Source organism: Oryctolagus cuniculus, chromosome 9 (genome assembly GCF_051225735.1).
Source record: "Oryctolagus cuniculus isolate XC-2025 breed Fujian yellow rabbit chromosome 9, ASM5122573v1, whole genome shotgun sequence".
NCBI classification, from domain to species: domain Eukaryota; kingdom Metazoa; phylum Chordata; class Mammalia; order Lagomorpha; family Leporidae; genus Oryctolagus; species Oryctolagus cuniculus.
This window is the reverse complement of record NC_142875.1, coordinates 134,624,133-134,645,564: the sequence shown is the minus strand read 5'-3', so window position 1 is coordinate 134,645,564 and position 21,432 is coordinate 134,624,133. Positions and strand designations below refer to the sequence as shown.

The window sequence follows — 21,432 nt, the reverse complement described above, 5'->3', positions numbered from 1 at the left end:
TAAAGGGTAGTTGACAGCTAGACTGAGGGCAGATTTCTCACCAGCCAAAATATATCTCAGATGTAGTTGGAGGGTGGACACCATGGCACAGCGGGTTAAGCCATGGGCTGCAGCACAAGCATCCCATATAGGCACCATTTCAAGTTCTGGCTACTCCATTTCCAATCCAGCAACCTGCTAATGCACCTGGAAAAGGCAGCAGAAGATGACCCAAATGCTTGGGGCCCTAAGCTGATGTTGGAGACCTGGAGGAAGCTCCTGGTTCCTGGCTTCAGCCTGGCCCAGTCCTGGTTATTGTGCCATTTAGGGAGTGAACCAACAGATGGAAGACTTGTCTCTCTGTCTCTCCCTCTCTCTCTCTAACTCTACTTCTCAAATAAATAAATAAATAAATAAATTTTGGACTTGGCAGAAGTGGTGGGGTTGAGGTACAAGTGGAGCCAGGCACCAGGGGCTGCGTGGAAGGAGCGATGACTGGGGGTGGCAAAGAAACAGTTCTGCATTGCAGATGTGTTTCTGCTCCTGTCACTGTGAGCTTTGGTGCTGCGTGGGTGACTAAAGGAATTCCAGAAGCTCACTTCCAGAGCAGCACTTCCCAAACATGCTCTGTGGAGCACTGACGAGCAAGTAAAAAGTGTTAAATAAACTAAAATGTCCCATTGCCAAATATGGTTGAAAACTGCTGTGTGAAATAACAGTACCTTTCTTCACCATGAAAGTTTTTGGACAGCATGCCCTGTATATCCTCAAGAAGAGATGTAAAATGCAAGAGTTTCAAAGTTGGAATGTAGACAGTTGTTTCCTTAGGCTGACCAATGAGATAATCCACAGAACATGCTTTTGAAGCACAATTTCTCCAGATTTATCTATTTTTAAAATTTTCTAATAGGTCCCTGGAGATGCAAAGAATTCTTCTTTAGCCATTGTAAAACTTACCACACTCTGATTTATGCACAAAGACACTGTTCGCTCAGGTGTGGTTTTAAGATACCTTAGGTTGTCCTACATGGTACTTCGGTCTGTTTTGCCTTCCAGGCCATCGTCTCTGCCTTCACTGATTCAGTGTGCTGTGGATTTTGTAGCTTTGACATAAGTCTTCACCTATTTTATTGCTTCAGGAACCTCTGAGGAGCTTGAGGGTAGCAATCTTAGCATCATGTGTTGAATTGCACACAACTGAGTTGTATAAAAACACTTTTAACATTTAAAGGACAGTCTACATTGAAGTGTCCTTGGCCTGGTCCTCCAGCGTGGAGCCCAAGAGGTGCTTCCCTTAAATAAATAAATGCCTTTGGGAAGAAATAGTACTGAAAGAAACAGACCTTTTGATATGTTATCATCCTAAATAAAAATTACTATTTCTGCAAAGCCACAAACATACACAAAGGGAGTTATTCTGTGAGGTGGGAAGCTTGGGTCCTTTTTCCCTCTTGGTCCTGGGAGGATGACAGCAAATGTCAGGTGAACACACCAGTCCAATTGTGCTCTTATGACTACAGGGATCTTGGAAGATTTCATTTCAAAAAAAAAAAAAAAAAAAAAAGAGGGAGAGAGAAAACCTTACCCACCTTTTTCTATGTGGATTTAACAATACTAAGGTCTAGCCACAGCCATGGTGCTGAGGATGGCACAGGTGTCTAAACAGTGAACATCTGAATCTCTGAGGTAAAGAACAGCTTTAATGTCTAGACGCAGAGAGAAGGAACATTAGGATATAAATGGCTCACAGATCACAGCTCTCACGTCTCCATCCGTGATGTGATCAGTGTGCTAGGCAAAACTATAGTGAGCACGATGCGTCACCCCGCCTTCTCATCCTGCCCAACACCCATCTCTGTGATGTGTTGCTTTGTATGGTTATTTGATTCTTCCCTGAGGAGCTCCATGAAAAATGTAGAAAGTAAAATATAACCTAATGGATCCCCTGCTTCTGGATCTTAAAACTACTGTGTGTTGAGCCGGCGCCGTGGCTCAATAGGCTAATCCTCCACCTTGCGGCGCCGGCACACCGGGTTCTAGTCCCGGTTGGGGCGCCGGATTCTGTCCCGGTTGCCCCTCTTCCAGGCCAGCTCTCTGCTATGGCCAGGGAGTGCAGTGGAGGATGGCCCAGGTGCTTGGGCCCTGCACCCCATGGGAGACCAGGAAAAAGCACCTGGCTCCTGGCTCCTGCCAGGATCAGCGCGGTGCGCCGGCTGCAGCGGCGGCCATTGGAGGGTGAACCAACGGCAAAGGAAGACCTTTCTCTCTCTGTCTCTCTCTCTCACTGTCCACTCTGCCTGTCAAAAAAAAAAAAAAAAAAAACAAAAAAACAAAAAACTACTGTGTGTTATTATCTCTGCTTTAAAGAAGAGGAAACTGAGGTTTTGAGAGGTTAGGTGGCTTTCCCAGGTCACAGAGGGAGAAGCGGGTGAAGAATGACTTCAGTCAAGGCCACCCTACTCCTGCCTTCATGGTCATACCGGAAGCCGAAGGAATAAAGCCATCTATAAATAACACACAGGAGGGCTCTGACATGAATTTGAAGGCTCTATGCTAATCCAGCACAAATTTCTTGTCTTGTATTCCCCCAATATATATGGATTTATTTGCGTCATACTCTGACAGGGGAAATCATTGCTTTAAATAAAGGCTTTTAATTCTCATCATTGGGAAATTTTTCAAACTTGATCAGTACTGATCCTAAGGCTGTTCTCATATTGCAAATCACTCATGCAGTGGGAATGGCCTCCCTTGCTAACTGCTGAGGCCAGCAGCTACCACTGTTCGTGTCTCTTAGTTGGCCATTGCTGTGTGCTTTGCAACCTGCTGTAACTGACTAAACTCATGGTGTATGGAAAGGTAACTTCTGGCAGCATCCATGCTAGCCAACAGCTAACTGTCACAAGGAGAGCACGGCACCTTAACGCTCCATTATGTGACCACTGTGGTTCTGACGTCTTAGGGTTATTAATTTCATGACTAGAGTCACAAAAGCCGTTTCACATACCACTGTATTCGTGGATATGTATTCATACATATTTGTAAGTGGAAGGACTCAGAGAAAGTGATTGTCTAGTCTCTTTTCATGTCATCACAACTTCCTAATTCCATTTTTTTCTTATATGGTAAATCCACAAATGACCTTTTTTTTTTTTTTTTAAAAAAAGATTCCTTTATATATTTGAAAGGAATAGTTAGAGAGAGGCAGAGGCAGAGGCAGAGAGAGACCAGTGCCTGTATGGGATGTTGCCACTGTAGGCATCAGCTTTACTTTTTAAGAACATTAACTATGCCCCAGAATACTTGGTGATTACCCACAGACCTCAGGCTGAGAATCTGATTAGCTAGGGGCCTACTCTTTAATGGAAGATTTCTTAAAGGTCCTTGCACAATCAGGAGACTGTGACAAGCAGTGACGAAGTTATTGGTAGTGAGTGGTTTTTGTAGAGAAAATGCATAAAGGGTTTAAAACCTAAAGGCAAGAAGAATTGACATTGGGTAAGGAGAGAAGGATGGAAGATTCAGAGATGAATTTATGGATGTCCCTGTATAAACTGGGAGCTTGTGGGGCTTGAGGGAGCACCTGGCTTCAATGGGGCACACACTTTAGAAAAACAGAACTTGAATTTTTTTGAGTTTTGAATACATCTATATTTTTTGCAGACTTATAAAATCTAATATCTTCGTCGAGAGAAAATTTACCATTTTGAGTAAGAAGGAATGACGGGGTTAGGTCACCTCTGCCAGTGATATGACAGACACCTTCCTACTGGTCGGGAATGAGATATAAAAATAGGTGGATCTGGAATGGAAGTTGGGAGCAGTGCACCTGCCAAGGATGGCAGCTGTTCGTGCTCAGGTAGCCTGCTTCAGCGGCCTCCTGTGGAACAATGGAAAAGCTTAATAGAATGAGCCTATTAGTTAAATGTTGTTGCAACTCAAATATTTGAACTTTTGAGTTTAATAACTGAAAACTTGAAAGCTAACTAATTTCTCAATTTCCAGAAGAAATAAACTATTACAGAGAGGATAGTCACATGGGACTCTTTATTTTTTTTTTTCTTTCATAGTTAGAGGGAAAAACACAAATCTTTAATCTGCTGGTTTACTCTCCAAATTTCTGCAGCAAAAAGGACTGGACCAGGCCAAAGCCAGGAGCCAAGAGGTTCTTCCAGTTCTCCAATGTGGGTGGCCCAGTCGCTTGGTCCCTATTATGCTGCTTTCTCAGACCATTAGCAAGGGTCTGGATTGGAAGTGGAACAACTGGGACAAGATCTGGTACCCATGGAAAGCGGGAGTTGTAGGCAGCAGCAGCTTAACCTATTTGTGCCACAATGCCAGCCCCCTATCCTATGCTTTTGAATAAGAGAACTCTGGGTCTAAGGCATGGGCCAGATGTCTAAAACTTCACCTGGAGTGTTTGACTTTGATGTCTTAGAATGACAATATTCTAAGTGATGTCTCTACCATTAATGCAGCAGCAGTTCAGCACTTTTGGCTTTGCTCCACTGAGATGGAAAATCTATGAAAGCAAATCCTGTGGGAGAATATGGAATATTAGAAGTGCAAGGAGCAGTGTAATATTTTAAGAAATAAGCATTTTCTCAGTACTCAATATGCCATGCAACATAGCTAACAGGAAGATGGAAAATAACTTAAAATAGAAATCACAGCAGAAAAATGACCACTCCTCTGTTTTTTCTCATTCTTTCTCTTAAGGCTTTTAATCTGCATCTGTGCCCCATATGGTATGTTATGCTGCCTATTACTTGGCATTGTTGATATATAGACATTCAGTTATGGGCTCTGCTTACTTGATAATGCTTGTCATTAAAACACTCAAAGGGGATAACGTCCTCTTGACTTACAAGAAATTCTTTGACTGATTGATGTTAAAGGAATCAGTTGAAATGTTCTGTTTGCTTCTTTAATTGATGACAAAAACTAGAACCAAGAAGTAGGTGACCATTCCAGATCTTTGGCTTGATACTGTTGCTACTCAATTAATAGTGGCTCATTTGTATTTTCCAAGAAAACTAGAGGTTCTTCATAAGTAGAGGAAAGTATCTTCGAATCTCTCAATCCCCCTGTGTCACAAAAATTAATGGTTTGTGCTGCGACTTCTCCTTAATGCTCCCTCTGGCAAACGGGCCCGCTGCGTTAAAGGGCACAAGCCGCTCTGGTGCATGCTCTGCCGCTTGGCAGTTTCCATTTCAGGAGTGGAGGTGCTGGAGGTGAGTCTGCTTTACTTATGCAGCACCCTGGATGGCACCAGATCCTGTGCATTTGTAATGCACGCTATCTGACCATTGATTTATGCACCCCATTTACACAGTGTTAATGTAAAACCAGCCAAAGGCAACCTCACACCCCAATTTGAAAGTTTTCACATTCTTCTAGTAATGCCTTTTATACACAATGCTAAATAGTACTTCAAATTCATCGACGAGCTCTTTACGATCAGTTGATACTCTGTGGCCTCAGAATATACGTGAAATGTACAAATAAATATGCTGTGTGTTGGATGGACAGTATGCAGATGTTCTAAGATTTTACAGTGGATTGTGGGCTGCATGTTTTTCAAAGCTTATTTCTTACAACTAATCAGGAGAGCTCTTCTGAGATAAAGATTGATACGAGCAAAGTTGAGTCGAACTTTAGGAAGTGTGGAGGAGTAGATATAACATGTCATTTGTGTAGCACAACTCTGTTGTTTTGTCCAGAACACGCATCCAGTCTTCTCTTCCTTCACCAAAAATGAGCTTTCAAATCAGAAAGAGATGTGCTAGAGGCTCCTGTCGGTCTAGACTTCGAGGCCCTGGAGGCCTGCCCTCTCCCCAGGCCAGGAGCTCAAGCTCTGCCCATCCTGCCAGGTTTTTCGCACCACCTCAGGGTGCACGCCATGTTTCCTGGAGGAGTCTGGCCGTGGTAACCCTCTGCTGCCTCTGCTCGGAGCAGACACTGGATGGGTTTTCTTCCTAGCAGACTCAGGAACCAACTTCAGAACAGTTGCACGGAAGGCTTCCAAGTAACCATCTACTTACCTGCCACCCTGGTGTGGCACACACATGGGCATGACTGAACATGGGTGTTCACCAGATTCCACCTGGGCAAGCTAGGGCATGGTAAGATCTGCCACAGGGACGGACTTCCTTTGAAAAATGCCTCCTGGAGCAGTTGTTGCAGCACCAGCATCCCTTAAGTGTGCAGGCTCAAGTCTTAGCTACTCCACTTCCTGTGCAGTTCTCTGGCTTTTGACCTAGGAAAGCAGGAGAAGCTGGACCCAGGATTTGGGTCCCTGCCACCTATGTGGGACACCTTGTTGAAATTTCTGGAGTTGGTCAGGCCCAGTGCCAACCTTTGTAGTCATTTGGGGAGTGAACTAACAGATGGAAGATACCTCTGTGTGTGTGTGTGTGTGTGTGTGTGTGCATTTTTCTCCCTCCTTCTTTCTGTAACTCTACATCTCAAATAAATTAATCTTTAAAAGAAAAAAACCTTTGGGACATGATGGCTTTTTGAGAGCACCAAAGTACTTATGTCTTCTTTTGACTCCGTGGGCCACTCTCTCTTTCCAGACTGGAGAAGCTGCTGATACTAGAATGCTGTTTCTATGACAATGCAGTGCATCCGGCCTTGAGCCTGGAAGCCAGCAGAGCACAGCTGCCTCGCTGATTACGCTGTGAGGGAAAAGGACAGTGTGATTCTGATGTACAGAGCGGGAGGAGAGAGCATCACTGGAGGTGCCTGTGCTGGCTCGAGAGCCAGGCTGGGTGAGGAGCAGCAGAGCTGTGCTGTTAGCTGAGGGGCAGTGCATGCCATTGGGAAGCTGAGGCTCTGAGTTTGCTGCCAGCAGCAATGTCTAAATCCAGTTAATCAGTGGCTTCATGCAGTAAGTGACATCAATTAGTTGTACTCTAATTGCTGCTCCATTCTGTGTGCTCTGTGGAGCAACATCATGAGAACTCTAATGCGTTGTCTCGGATTTCCATGGATTTGCAGTCTTTTCCAGTGGAGCACAAGGAAAATAGTATAAGCTATTTCCCCGGGAATCAATAGGTAAGTTACATTGCCATACTGGGGTGACTAGGCCCCTTCCTGGGAAGCAGCCTGTATGTGATTAGAACTGTGTGTGTTGTGAGTGCAAGACCTTGAAACTGAAATTAGGAAAGTATGTCATTGCTAGCTGTGTGTATGATAATTTTGCTCCCAGAGAAAATAATTCATTTGTTTTGAATTTTTAATCAGGTACATAAAATTGACCTGATTTGTCAAACCGAGGGAAAGGAAATTCTGACTTCGTACCTGACTTCACCCTTTTGTTTTCCTATCTTGCTGGTTGTATTCTTTAAACTTCATGTTTTCCTTTCATGTAGAATGTGAGCTTCATTTATTTATTTGTTTGCCAAGCAGAGTAACAGAGAAAAATCTTTCATCTGCTGGTTCACTCTCTAGATAACTGCAACAGCTGGTGCTGGGCCATCCTGAAACCAGGAGCCTAGAACTACATCCAGGTCTCCACGTAGGTAGCACGGGATCCAGCACTTAAGCCATCATCCGCTGCCTCCCAGAAGCATGAGCAAGAAGCTGGATCAGAAGCAGAGCAGCCAGGACTTGAACTAGGGCTCTCACAGTGGGTTATATGCGTCCCAAGTGGTGGCTTAGCTCTGCACTGAACACCCACCCGTTAGCTTATTATTTTTATGTATTTGGCATTGTTATTATACGAAGGTGTTTGAGTTGGCTCAGCCTTCCTTGAGCTTTTCTTCTAGATGCTCCTTTCAAGCACCGGTGATTCTAGAAAATCATTCTTTAAAACTGATTTTAAACTACAGCTGAAAAAAGAAAATAATCCTGAGTTCTCCTTCTGTTGACTTTTTAGATAGCAAAGAAAACCATGTGAGTACTGCAGAAAGAAAAGTGATGAGCAGATAAACTAGCAAAGGAACACAGGCCTCTTTTGTAAATGTGTCAAAGTGTTTGAAGTGCTGGTAGGAACTCAGAATTGGGTAGCCTAAGCAGCTGACTGCCCATTCATAGAGATTTGAATGATTTGGATTTAGTATGGATTCTCTCTTCTTTTGAACTGCTGTCTTCTTTCATCATTTGATTTGCATTAAAGTTTCCCAGGAGAACAGTTACCCTTCTTTTGTGGTTGCTTCGATTCCGATGTTCAGCAGCTTTTTCTTGAAGGACACTCGCTGTGTCTCTTCTTGGAATTGCTAAGTCATTCTAATAGGTTTGAAAAAGTTTCTTCAGTTCTGAGGTTTATGTCATGTGAAACTTGATATCCTCCAAAAATACAAAACCCATATGGTTAGTGAAGAATATAATTATTTCTGTTTGATTTGATTTTCAACAGACTCATAAAAATTAGTACCTTTGTGTGGAGTACTGTGGAATGTCTGTTTACATGGATGCGCTGCGTTATGTCCAGGCAGTGTAAACCCATCTATATCCTCAAACATGGAACATTGCTTTATGGGGAAAAATAGAAACCCTTTTTCTCTGAATCTAGAGAAATATATAGTACTCTTATTATTATCTGAAGTCCCCTGCTGTGTAACAGAACGTCAGAATACCCATTAGTCAAGCTTTGGCAACTGCTCTCATCTAATTCTATTCTGCAGCCTCTAGTATTACAATTATACTCTTAGCTTCTGTGAGGTCAACTTTTTTGTATTCTACCTACCTGTGAGATCATATTAGTATTTTGATGGGAATCTCATTGAATCTAGATTGCTTTGGTAGTATGGACTTTTTGATATTAATTCTTAAAATCCAAGATCATGGAAGATTTTTCTATTTTTTGTGTCTTCTATTTCTTTCATTATTGTTTGGTAATATTGTAGAGATATTTCATATCATTGGTTAAATTTATCTGAAGATATGTAAGTTTGTTGTAGCTATTGTGAGTGGTGCTAATCTTCTAAGTTCTTTCTCAGCCAGATCATTGTGTATACAGATGCTGTTGGTATTTGTGTGTTGATTGTGTGTACTGTAACTTTGCCAAATTTTCTTTGACATTCCAGTATTCTCTTAGTGGAGTCATTTGGTTCTCACATGTAAAGGATTTTTTCATCTGCACACAGGGATAATTTGACTTTATCATTTCCAATTTGTATCCCTTTGGTTATTTTTTTAAAGATTTATTTATTTATTTGAATGACAGAGTTACAGAGAGAGGTCGAGACAGAGAGAGAGGTCTTCCATGCGCTGATTCACTCCCCAGATGGCCACAACGACCAGAGCTGTGCAGATCTGAAGCCAGGAACCAAGAGCTTCTTCCGGGTCTCCCACCCAGGTGCAGGGGCCCAGAGACTTGGGCCATCTTCCTCTGCTTTCCCAGGCCACAGCAGAGAGCTGGGTCGGTAGAGGAGCAACTGGGACTAGAACCGGCACCCATATGGGATGCCGGCACTTCAACCCAGGCTTTAACCCACTGTGCCACAGCGCCAGCCCCAGTTATTTTTTCATGCCTAATAGTTCTGGCTAAAACTTCAAAAACTGTGTTTAGTAATAATGGTGCGAATAGACATCCTTACCTGGTTCTGGATCTTAGTGCGAATGGATTCAGCTTTTCCCCATTCATTATGATGCTGGCTGTGGGTTTGCCCTGTATTGCCTTGCTAGTGTTGAGCTATGTTCCTTCTATAACCAATTTTTAGTTTTTTTTGTTCATGAAGGGATGCTGTATTTTCTCTGCATCTGTTTTTTATTTTTAAAATATTTATTGTAGTTGACAACACATATGCTTATAAGTTTAGCATAAATTAGGAAATGCTACTGTAGAAAACGTTTATTTACTCATGTATATGGCCTTTTCCACAAGCTCAAATTAAGGCTTTTGGGTCTTCCAGTGTGTAAACTGTTTCTTAACAATAATATGACTCCATTGCTGAAAATGCAAGAATTTATATTTTTTATTTTTATTTTTTTATTTATAAATTTTAGTTTTTTAAAAGATTTTTAAAAATATTTATTTGAGAGGCAGAAATACAGAGAGAGAAGGGAGGGAGAGAGGGAGAGATTGATCTTCCATCTACTCATTCACTTCCCAGATGGCCATAGTGGCTGGGGCTGGGCTGGACCAAAGCCAGGAGCCAGGAGCTTCATCTGTTTGTCCAACGTGGGTGCAGGGGCCCAAGGACTTGGACCATATTCCGCTGTTTTCTTAGGCCATTAGCAGGGAGTTGGATCTGAAGCAGAGCAGCTGGTACTTGAACAGGCGCCTATATGGGATGCTGGCACTGCGGACAGCACCTTGATCCCCTGTCCACAGGGCTGGCTCCTGTAGTTTTGAACAAAGTCAGTGTGGTTTACAGATACAGTTCTAAGAACAAAATGATATTCCTTTCCTCTCTGCCCCTCACCTCTGACTCTCGTGACCTCCTACCTTTTCCCTTTTTTTTTTTTTTTAGTTTTTGAGCTAATATATTTTAAATTTACATTACAGTAAAAAGGCATAACACTTCACTGAATAAGAAGTTTAACAAAGTAAAAAGTACGAAAAAAAAAAACCTAGGTTAGTGGGAATATAACAACAGCTATACAGAGTAATTGAATGGAAAAGTGACCATTTTACCCAAATACAGTAAATTATAAAGTAATCACAGAGGCTGGTGCTGTGGCGCAGTGGGTTAAAGCCCTGGCCTGAAGTGCCGGCATCCCATATGGGTGCCAGTTCTAATCCTGGTTGCTCCTCTTTCAATCCAGCTCTCAGCTATGGCCTGGGATAGCAGAAGAAGATGGCCCAAGTCCTTGGGTCCCTGAACCTACGTGGGAGACCTGGAAGAAGCTCCTAGCTCTTGGCTTTGGATTGCTGCAGCTCCTGCCGTTGCAGCCATCTGGAGAGTGAACCAGTGGATGGAAGACCTCTCTCTCTGTCTCTACCTCTCTCTGTAACTCTTTCAAATAAATAAAATAATTCTTTAAAAATAAATCATGGATCATTAACACTATAGTCATATAAAATACTGTTTTAATTACTACAGCTTTGTAGTATGCTTTGAAGTTAGGTATTGTGATGTCTCTGGCTTTGTTTTTATTGTTTACATTTGCTGTGGCTAGTTGGTATATTTTATATTTCCATATGGATTTTAAGGTTGCTTTTTGTAGACCTGTGAAGAATGTCTTTAGTATTTTGATTGGGATTGCATTGAATCTGGATAGTGCTTTAGGTAGCTTACAAATTTTAATATTGATTCTTCTAATCCATGAGCAAGTTATATTGCATTTTTTGTGTGTCCTTGATGATTTCTTTGATCAATGTTTGATAATTTTCACTGTAGAGATCTTTAACTTCTTTGGTTAAATTTACTTCTAAATATTTGAATGAGATTTGTTTCTTGATTTGTCTTCTGTGAGTTCATCATTAGCATACAAAAAAGCAACTGTTTCTTATAGGTTTATTTTGTAACCTGCAGCTTTACTGAATTATCAGTTCTAACAGGTTTTTGGTGGTGTATTCAGGTTTTCCCATGTACAATATCATGTCATCTGCAAACGTGGAATGTTTTGCAAAATTCAGTAGTAAAGCCATCAGGTCCTGGACTTTTCCTTGATGGAAGACTTTGGTCATAGCTTAAACCTCGTTGATCTTTGTGGGTCTGATTAGGTTGTCTGTATCTTTTTTTAGTTAATCTTTGAGATAATATGATTCCAGGAAATTATCCATTTCTTCAGGGTTTTGCAATGTATTAGCATATGGTTCCTCATAATATTTTCTTAGGATCTTTTGAATTTCAGTGGTGTTGATTGTAATGTCTCTTTTTTCATCTCTAATTTTATTTGAGTTTTTTCTTTTTTTAAGTCTGGTTAGAGATTTTCTTTAATTTTGTTTATCTTCTCAGAAAACCAACTTTTTGTTTAAAATTTCTATTTTTTTTTATTTCAAGTCCATTATTTCTGCTCTGATCCTTATTGTTTCTCACCTCCTTGTTTCTGTGTTTGGTTTGTTCTTGTTTTTCTAAGTCTTCAAGATGCATCATTCTATCTTTATTTTTTTAAAAGATGTATTTATTTATTTATTTGAAAATCAGGGTTACAGAGAGAGGAGAGAGAGATCTTTGATCCACTGGTTTGCTCCTCAGGTGGCCACAACAGCTAGGGTTAGGCGAAGCCGATGGCGGGAGCCAAGAACTTCTTCCAGGTCTCTCATACAGATAACAGAGGCCCAGGAAATTAGACAACCTTCCAATGCTTTTCCAAGGCCATTAGCAGGGAGTTGGTTCAGAAGAGTAGCAGCCGGAACACGAACCGGTACATGTATGGGATGTCAGCATTGCAAACAGTGGCTTTACCTGTTACCCCAAAATGTAAGTCCTAAATCTTTAATCTGTGACATTTGACTTTTTTTAAATGTAAGCACTTAATGCTATAAACTTATCTCATACTACTGCTTTTTCTGTATCCCACAGGTGTTGTGTTTTCATTTTCATGTATTTCAAGAAAGTTTTTGATTTCTCCCTTTTAATTTATTCAGGGGCCCATTGATCAATCAATAGCATGTTGTTTAATTTCCAAGTGTTCTATTGTACTAATTGTTGATTTCTAGTTTTATTCCTTTATGGTCTGAGAAGAGATATGGTGTGATTTCAATGTTTTTAAATTTGCTGGGACTTTATTTGTGGCCTGATATATGGTCTATCCTAGAAAATGTTCCATGTGCTGATGAGAAGAATGTGACTTCTGTAGCCTGTAAAGGTCTCTTAAGTCCGTTTACTCTTTAGTATGTTTCAACCCCAGTGTATCTTTATTTTCTATCCGGATGATCTGTCCCCTGATGAGATCGGGATGTTGGAGTCAACCACTCCTGTTGTTTTGGAGTCTGTCCCTTTAGGTCTGATAGTTTTTTCTGTGTTTATCTGGGTAATCTTGTGTTAGGCACATATATATCTTTATTATATGTCTTTTTGCTGAATTGACCCTTTTATCAAAATATACTGTCCTTTTTTAAATCTCTTTTTAAAGTTTTTAAAGTATGTTTTACTTTTTTTATGATATCAGGATGACATCTCCTACTTGCTTTTTATTTCCGTTTGCCTGGAATATCGTTTTACAGCTTTTCACTATTAGTCTGTGTGTATCTGTGAAGTGAGTTTCTTCTAGGTAGTGAACAGTGGGGTCATGGTTGTTTTGTTTTGTTTTGTTTTGTTTTGTTTTGTTTTTAATCCATTCTGCCAACCTAAGTCTTTTGGTTGGTGAATCTGATCCATTTGCATTCATTGTTAGTGTGCATAGATAATAACTAAGACATGTAATTTTGTTGAGTGGATAATGGTTCTGCTTGCTCTGTTAGTGAGTGTGGTGATGTCATGTGTTTTCATATTTATATCTAATGCAGAATACCTTATAATTTCTTATAAGGCTGATTTGGTACTGGTGAATTAGAGAGAGAAGGAGAGGCAGAGAGAGAGAGGTCTTCATCTGCTGGTTCACTCCCCAACTGGCCACAAAGGCTGGAGCTGCGCCGATCCGATGCCAGGAGCCAGGAGCTTTTTCTGAGTCTCCTACGTGGGTGCAGGGCCCCAAGGAGTTGAACCATCTTCTACTGCTTTCCCAGGCCATAGCAGAGAGCTGTATCTCAAGTGGATCGAGCCGAGAGTTGAACTGGTGTCCATATGGGATGCCGGCACTGAAGGTGGAGGTTTTAGCTGCTACACCACAGTGCCAACCCCTCTCTTTCACTCTTGACGGATAACTTTGCAGAATAGTAATCTTGCTTGGAAGTTTTTTTGTTTTGTTTTAAGACCTTGAATATATCATCTCATTCATTTCATACCTGTAGGGTTTCCACTGAGAAGTCTGATATTAATCTAATTGATTTTCCCTTATATGTAACTTGATACTTTTCTTTTACTGTCTTTAAGATTCTCTCCTTGTCTTCAACTTTTGACAATTTGATGAAAATGTGCCTTTTTTTAAAAGATTAATTTTATGTATTTGAAAGAGTTACAGAGAGAGGTAGAGAGAGAGAGGGCCTCCATCCGTTGGTTCACTCCCTAGATGGCCACAATGGCAGAAGCTGCGCCGATTCGAAGCCAGGAGCTAGGAGCTTCTTCTGGGTCTCCCACATGGGTGCAGGGGCCCAAGGACTTGGGCCATCCTCCACAGCTATCCCGTAGGCCGTAGCAGAGAGCTGGATTGGAAGAGGAGCAGCCGGGACTAGAACCGGTGCCCACATGGGATGCCGGCGCTTCAGGCCAGGGCTTTAACCTGCTGTGCCACAGTGCCAGCCCTGAAAATATGCCTTAAAAAAAACTTTTTTGATGGAGTCTACTTGGGGTTTTTTGCACTTCATGTATCTGGGTGTCCATGTCTCTTTGAAGACATGGAAAGTTTTTGAGTGTTATATCGTTTAACAGGTTCTCAATGCATTTTTTCTTCTCCCTGAGGCAAACCTATAATATGAATATTTGGTTTTTAATGGTATCCCATGTTTTGTGTCGACTTTCTTCATTCTTTTTAATTCTTTTCTCTTTATTTTGGTCTCTTTGGGTTATTTCAAAATTCTTGTCCTCAAGGTCAGAAATTCTTTACTCCATTCGGTTTATCCTGTTGTTAAAGCTCTCAGTCATGTTTTTTTAGTTCACTGATGGATGATTTCATCTCCAAAATTTCTGTTTGGCTTTTTTGTAATGAGTTCTTCCTCCTTCCTTAGTCATGTTTTCATTCGTCTCACACATTGATTTCCTCATTTTTAAATCTGTCTTTCTGTATTCTCTTGCATCTTGTTGAAGGTCCTTGAAGTCATTATTATGAATCTGTTTCTGTTGTTGCATAGATTTTCTTCAATTCAAGGTCTAGAGGATTATTGTGTTCTTTTGTAGAAATCATGCTACCTTGCTTCTTCATGTCTCCTGTGTTCCTATGTAGACATCTGTGCATCTGGTGTACTTGTCCCTTCTTTATGGGATAGGTTTTATTGTAAATGAGTTTATAGTTTAGCTGGAATACAGGATATCACTTGGCTTATTGCTTTGTGTTTGGTTTAAGTGGATAGAACCAAAGGAGAATAGTCTGTGAGTGATTTATTTTGCCTTAATCGATGTCTTAATCATGTCCCCTGTGTCCCTACATTGACATCTGTGCATCTGATGTATTCATCCTTTCTTTATGGGGTAGGTTGTATTAGAAGAGTTTATGATTTAGCTGGAAGGCAGGGTATCACTTGGCTTGTTGCTTTGCCTTTAGTTCTATGTGAGTAGAAGCAGCAGTGTAGTCTCTAAGTGATTTTTTTTCTTAATCAGCGTCAGCCGTGTCTAAGTGACACAGTGGTCTATACTGCTGCTGCAGTTCATAGGAACAGATGTATATAGAAGTGTGGCATTGAGATGAATATGGGTTACCTCAGTGTGTGTCTTTGGTCCACAGAGAATTCAGTGTCAGTGTACCTGCTGAATGTGATAGCCAGGACCTTGTTTTGGTGCTAAGGGAGACATGGGTGGCTACCTCCTTGTCCTCCTGTTAATAAGCCTGAATGATGCTGGTGCTTGTGGCACCAATTGTTACGGCTCTGACTGCGTGATGCAGAAGGACCCTTCCTGAGGCAATTCCATGAAAGTCCAGCTGGTGCTGTGGCTTGTAACGCTGACCTCCCTAGTTACAGGACTACAGGGTGTGAACTTAATACTGTTCCAGGCCTCAGGGTGACCACAAGCTATACAGGAAGGTTTAATCTAGAGGATATGAGTCCAGAGAGGTGGAATGCAGGTAGGTTCTTCCCTGTGTCCACTGGTTAGATTGCAGTGGCATCAAGAAATTTAAAATGAATGGTTACAGTCCTGGAATTGTAGGGTATAGTAGCATCAATACCCAGATCTCCCAGGGTGGGAGAGGACATTTTTATGGGCTCCTTCCAGTGTTAACCCCCAGAAGCTAAGGTGAATTCCCCTGTGAGCATAGCTCTGGGGCTAATGCCCACAAAGTTCCCCAGTTGCAGGATGCTGGGAATCTGTCCTTCGCCTTATGCATTGCTCTAAGATGATGGTAGATGCGGAACACAACTGTGTTGCTTGACATCATGCTGCTGAGTATGGCTCTTGTGCAGTTTAGGAAGGGGAGGAAAGAAATGTGGCTTCCCTTTTCCAACCCCAGCTGTTGCTCAGACCCCAGTCAGCTCCCCAGGCTAAAGTAAAAGTCAGTGGGTGGCTGTGGAATTTTCCCTTTTGGTAAAACTATGAGCAGTGGGGTGCACAGCAGTTTCTTCCTATGTTGATGTGGTAAGATGGAAGCTCAAAGCCAGCAGCTGGCTGCACTGCACAGCTAGCTACAGTGGGGTGTCTGTCTTCTCTTAGCCGGAGGGGTCTTTGTTTTCTTCCTCCCTTCCCTCCCTTCCCTGCCTCCCTCCCTGAAAATTTTTGTCAGTCAGACCCCTGGAAGCATTGTCTTTTATTTGTTCTTTTCATATGCCAGGGCAGCTTAAGTTGATATGGCTATATTCTATTCAGCTATCTTGGATCTGCCCCTCTGTATCTATTGAGATAGTTGTAAGATTTTTATCCTCGATTTTGTTGATGTGATGTATTGTGTTTGTGGACGTATGTATGTTGAAGTATACCTGCATCTCTGGGATAAATTCCACTTGGTTGGGTGGATGATCTTTTGGATGTGTTGTTGGATTCAATTAGCTAGTGTTTTGTTGACAGCTGTTGCATCTGTGTTCATCAGGGATATTGGTCTATAGTTCTATATCTTTGTTTTATCTTTCTCTAGTTTTGGAATTAAAGTGATGTTGTCATAGAATATAAATAGAGAAAGGTACTCAGCATCAAGAAAGGATGTGATGGCAAAAAATCTAGTAAAACAAAGGAGATTCAAAACAATAAATAGGAATTTTCATGGAAAAATGGCAGGACCAAATCATTGCTTAATAATAATGTTGAATGTAAGTGAACTAAATTCTCCAATTAAATATACAGATTTTCTGAGTATATTGTTAGATCATTTATTTGATACCTTTCCAATTTTTGGTGTAGGCACTTACTGCTATAAACTTTGTTCTAACACTGCTTTCGTTCTATCAGATAAGTTTTGAAATGTTAGGGTTGTCATTGTCGTTTATTTCTTGAGATTTTTTAAATTTCCCTTTTGATTTCTTCTATTTACCACTGTTCATTCAATGGTTTGTTGCTCAGTTTCTATGTGTTTATACATTTTCTAGAGTTTGTTTTGTTGTTGATTTCCAGCTTCATTCCATTGTGGTCAGAAGAGATATACTATATGATTTCAGATTTTTTTAAATTGTTTTAAACCTGTTTTATGGCCTAGTATATGATCAATTCTTGAGAATATTCCATGCACTGATGAAAAGAGTGTATACCTGCTGTGGGATGAAATGGTCTGTAGTATAGACGAACTGCTGTTATATTTCTTTGTTGATATTTTTTCTGCCTGGTCTGTCCTTTGAGGAAAGTGGGGTATTGAAGTCCCCCATTATTATTGTATTGGATTTTGTGTCTCCCTTTAGATTCACTAGCATTTATTTCATAAAAGTGGGTACCATTACATTGGGTGCATCTACATTTACTATAGTCCCATTTTCTTGTTGAATTGATTGCTTACTTAATACTTAATAACCTTGTTTGTGTTTTTTAATGGTTCTGTTTTGAAGTGTATTTTATGTGACATGTAAATGGCTCCTCTTGCTCATTTTTTTGATTACCATTTGCATGTAATGGCTTTTTCCATTCTTGCATGTTCAGTCCTTGTATATCTTTATTGATGGGAGGGTGTTTCTTGTAGGCATCATATTGATGGGTCTGTGTTTATTAATACATTCAGCCAGTCTCTATCTTTAACTTGGAGAATTTAGTCCATTTACATTCAAGGTTGTTATTGAGAAGTAATGACTTAATCATTTATCCATGAATATTCATGTTTGTTTTATATCTCCTTTGTCCTTTTACTAGCACAATTTTCTGTCTTCATGTTGATTATTGATACTGAGTGCCTTTTTCTGTTTCTGTGTAGTATATCCTTCAATATCTTTCCTAAGTCTTTCCAGACGGGGACAAATCCTTTCAGTTTTTGTTTGTCTTGAAAGGTCTTTATTTCACTTTCATTTGTCAGTATTCTGGGTAGATAGTTTTTTCTTTGAGGATTTGGACTTCATCTCTCTGTTCTTTCCTGGCCTGTAGGGTTTCTGTTGAGAAATCTATTAATCTGATTAAATTTATCCTTTAAATGTAATAAGATGTTTTTGTCTTGCACATTTTAGAATATTCTCTTTATGTTTTACTTTTGAAAGTTTGATTATAACGTGTCATGATGAGGATCTTTTCTGATCAAGTCTATTTAGGGTTCTTTGTACTTCCTGTATTTTGCTGAGTAAGTTCTCTAAGTTGTTTTTTCTATACCTTCAGGAATGGAAGACTAAGATTCATATGTTTGGCCGGCACTGTGGCTCAATAGGCTAATCCTCCGCCTGCAGCTCCGGCACTCCGGGTTCTAGTCCCAGTCAGGGTGTCGGATTCTGTCCCAGTCGCTCCTCTTCCAGTCCAGCTCTCTGCTGTGGAGGATGGCCCACATACTTGGGCCCTGCACCTGCATGGGAGACTAGGAGAAGTACCTGGCTCCTGGCTTTGGATCAGCATGGTGTGCCGGCTGCAGCAGCCATTGGATGATGAACCAATGGTAAAGGAAGACCTTTCTCTCTGTCTCTCTCTCTCACTGTCCACTCTGCCTGTCAAAAAAAAAAAAATCATGTTTGTTCCTTTGATGGTATCCCAATAAATCCTGAACACTATTTTCAATCTGATTGTTTCTTCTCTTTGGTGTGACTAAGATACTTTAAAAGACCTGCCTTCTAGGCCAGCACTGTGGTTCACTAGGCTAATCCTCTGCCTGTGGTGCCAGCACATTGGGTTCTTGTCCCAGTCGGGCCGCCGGATTCTGTCCTGGTTGCTCCTCTTTCTGTCCAGCTCTCTGCTGTGGCCCAGGAGTGCAGTGAAGGATGGCCCAAGTGCTTGGGCCCTGCACCTGCATGGGAGACCAGGAGAAGCACCTGGCTCCTGCCATCGGATCAGCACGATGCGCTGCGGCGGCCATTGCGGGAGTGAACCAACGGAAAAGGAAGACCTTTCTCTCTCTCTCTTTCTCTCTCACTGTCCACTCTGCCTGTCAAAAAAAAAAAAAAAAAAAAAAAGAACACCTGTCTTCTAGATCAGATATTCATTTTTCTGCCTCACTATATCTGTTGTTGAGGCTCTCAGTTGTATTTTTTACTTGACTTGCTACTACTCATTTCAAATATTTTTTCTGATTTTTTTTCTTCAGTATCCCTAGCTCTTAGCAGAATTTTTTGGCATGTAACATACAGATTTCTTTTTTTCATGTGACTGTTTCCATATGTTCTTGAGTAAGCTTTCAGTCATTCCTTTGAGTCCATATTAATGTATTATTTTGTTCTTTTTGGGGGAATCTTATTTTGCCTTCCTTGTTTACATTTCTTGTGTTTCTACGTTGGATTTTATGCACCCGGTCAATCACTTGTTATCTCCTCCAGAGAATGGGCTTCTTTATTTTGGATTGAAGGCTTTATTCTGGGAAATAGGCCTCTGTAGCTTTGTGGAGTACTAAGGCTTACATTTGAGTTTTAGGGATGTGTTCTGGGTGGGGCCGGGGAGCTCTGGCCACTGCTTGTGGGTGGGGCTAGAGTCCAAAATAAGAGCCATGTTGGGTGTGGGTCTAGCTACACTCAGTAGGGGGATGAAATATTAGAACCAGTACTCCTCTGTGCCTGTATGAACCAGCTGATTCCAGCCTAGAGAGAGCTCATAGTGCCTATGCATTCCACCCACCTGAACATGAGCACTGTACAGAGCAGTGACCTGTTCTGTAGTGTGGCCCTGTTCCCCAGTGAACTGTTTGTCTGGCATGCAGGGAGTTCTCGGTGTCCACTGTCAGACCATGTAGGGGTACAGAAACCCAACCAGCACCTTTGTCCCTCTCATATCCAAGCCCTGTGCCCACAGATGTACAGTTTCAGGGTACAGTGAGTCTGTGATCTCTGTGAGCTGGCCCATCCTTGGTGTGGGCTGCTTGCCATTCCCAGGGTCAGAGCAGAGATTGGCTATAGCGCCACGTCAGCAGACTGAGTATGGCTCTTAGGCAGAGCGAGAGGGGAAGAAGCTACATGGCCTCCCTTTGCAGAGCAAAGTAGGTGTTTAGCTCCCTCCCTGTTCCCAGGCGGGACTCAAATCCAGTGAGGGCCGTGGACTTCTTCAGTCAAAGCCACCAGTGCCAAAGGCTGTAGCCGCCACCTCTTGCTTTGCCTGAGAAGATGGCACATTCCAGCTGGGTGCCAGTCAGGAATACACAGCCGCTGTGTGCCTGTCCTCTCTCCTCACTGCTTTACAGAGGCTCTCTTCTGTCCTGACTGTTCTGCACTGGAAATGTCTCCGAATCAGTCCCCTGGGAACGGGGTCCTCCCTTTGTTTTTCTAGTATCTGTCTGTGTCTTAGGTCAGTACAGCATCTCCATATTCAGCCATGTTGAATCTGGAATGTTGGTCTTAAAATCTTTTTAATTGAGACACACACCAAAAAAAACACACATGGAGATGCTGACAGACAATTCCCACTCCCCGCTCCACTCCCCAGAAGCTGGCAATAGCCAGGACTGGATGGACACTGAAACTGGGAGTAGGGAACTCAATCCAAGCTTCCCACATGGGTGGCAGGGAATCTGCTCCTAGAGCTGTGAGTGCTGCCTCCCAGAGTCTGTTAGCAGAGAGCTGGAGGCAGGAGTTGGAGCTAGGGATCAAATTGTGTACTCCAAAGTGGGGAGCTGATGTTTAAATCAACATCTTAACAGGTAAGCCAGAGCCTGCTCCCTTTGAAAGTCTTTTTATGTTGCGGTCATGTTTCCAGCTCTTTGATTTGGATGTGGTCTTCTTACTGTAGATATGTGGGAGTCCCTCATCGGGATTTCCAGCCATATTCTCTCAATACAACAGCAGTGTTACCATCACCAAGCCCATCAGTGAAGAGTAATAATTCATGTGTGCCTGTGTATCATCAGTGCATGATATTGGCTCTTGATTAAAGATAAGCAGTTGTGATGAGTCTTGGAATAGGCCTTTCGAAGATAGTGGATGGTATTCGGATGAGCCATTTTGAAAACAGCTTCACAGGAAGATGTCCTGCAGTTTCATTTCCCATCTGGAGGGTTCCTTTGAAGTGGGAGCTGACCCTGACATGAAGCAGTTGCAGACTCTGAGCCTGCCCAGTTGTTTTTGGCATCTTTGCTGACTAATTCTCCCTTAGAGCAAGGCTCCCAGACGTGTGCCAGCTCGCGTGGCCCCACAGCCTTTGTAGAACAAGCAGAGTAGCTTAATTGCACAAAATCAGGGCAAGTGGATTTCCTGCTGGTGTTCTTTTTTTTTTTTTAATTAATTAATTTTTTTGACAGGCAGAGTTAGAGAGAGAAAGGTCTTCCTTCTGTTGGTTC

At 41.7% G+C, this 21,432-nt stretch overlaps 1 protein-coding gene across 2 annotated transcripts in view; it reads left to right on the top strand.

Annotated features, from left to right (window-relative positions):
• LOC103348942 (uncharacterized) overlaps positions 1–10,881 on the top strand; it is a 130,390-nt gene extending 119,509 nt beyond the window's left edge. For both annotated transcript variants that reach the window (XR_016213187.1, XR_016213184.1), the window contains one exon: positions 10,696–10,881. The gene's annotated coding sequence lies outside the window, so the exon portion shown is untranslated. The remainder of the gene's footprint in view (positions 1–10,695) is intronic.
• Positions 10,882–21,432: the final 10,551 nt, after the last annotated feature.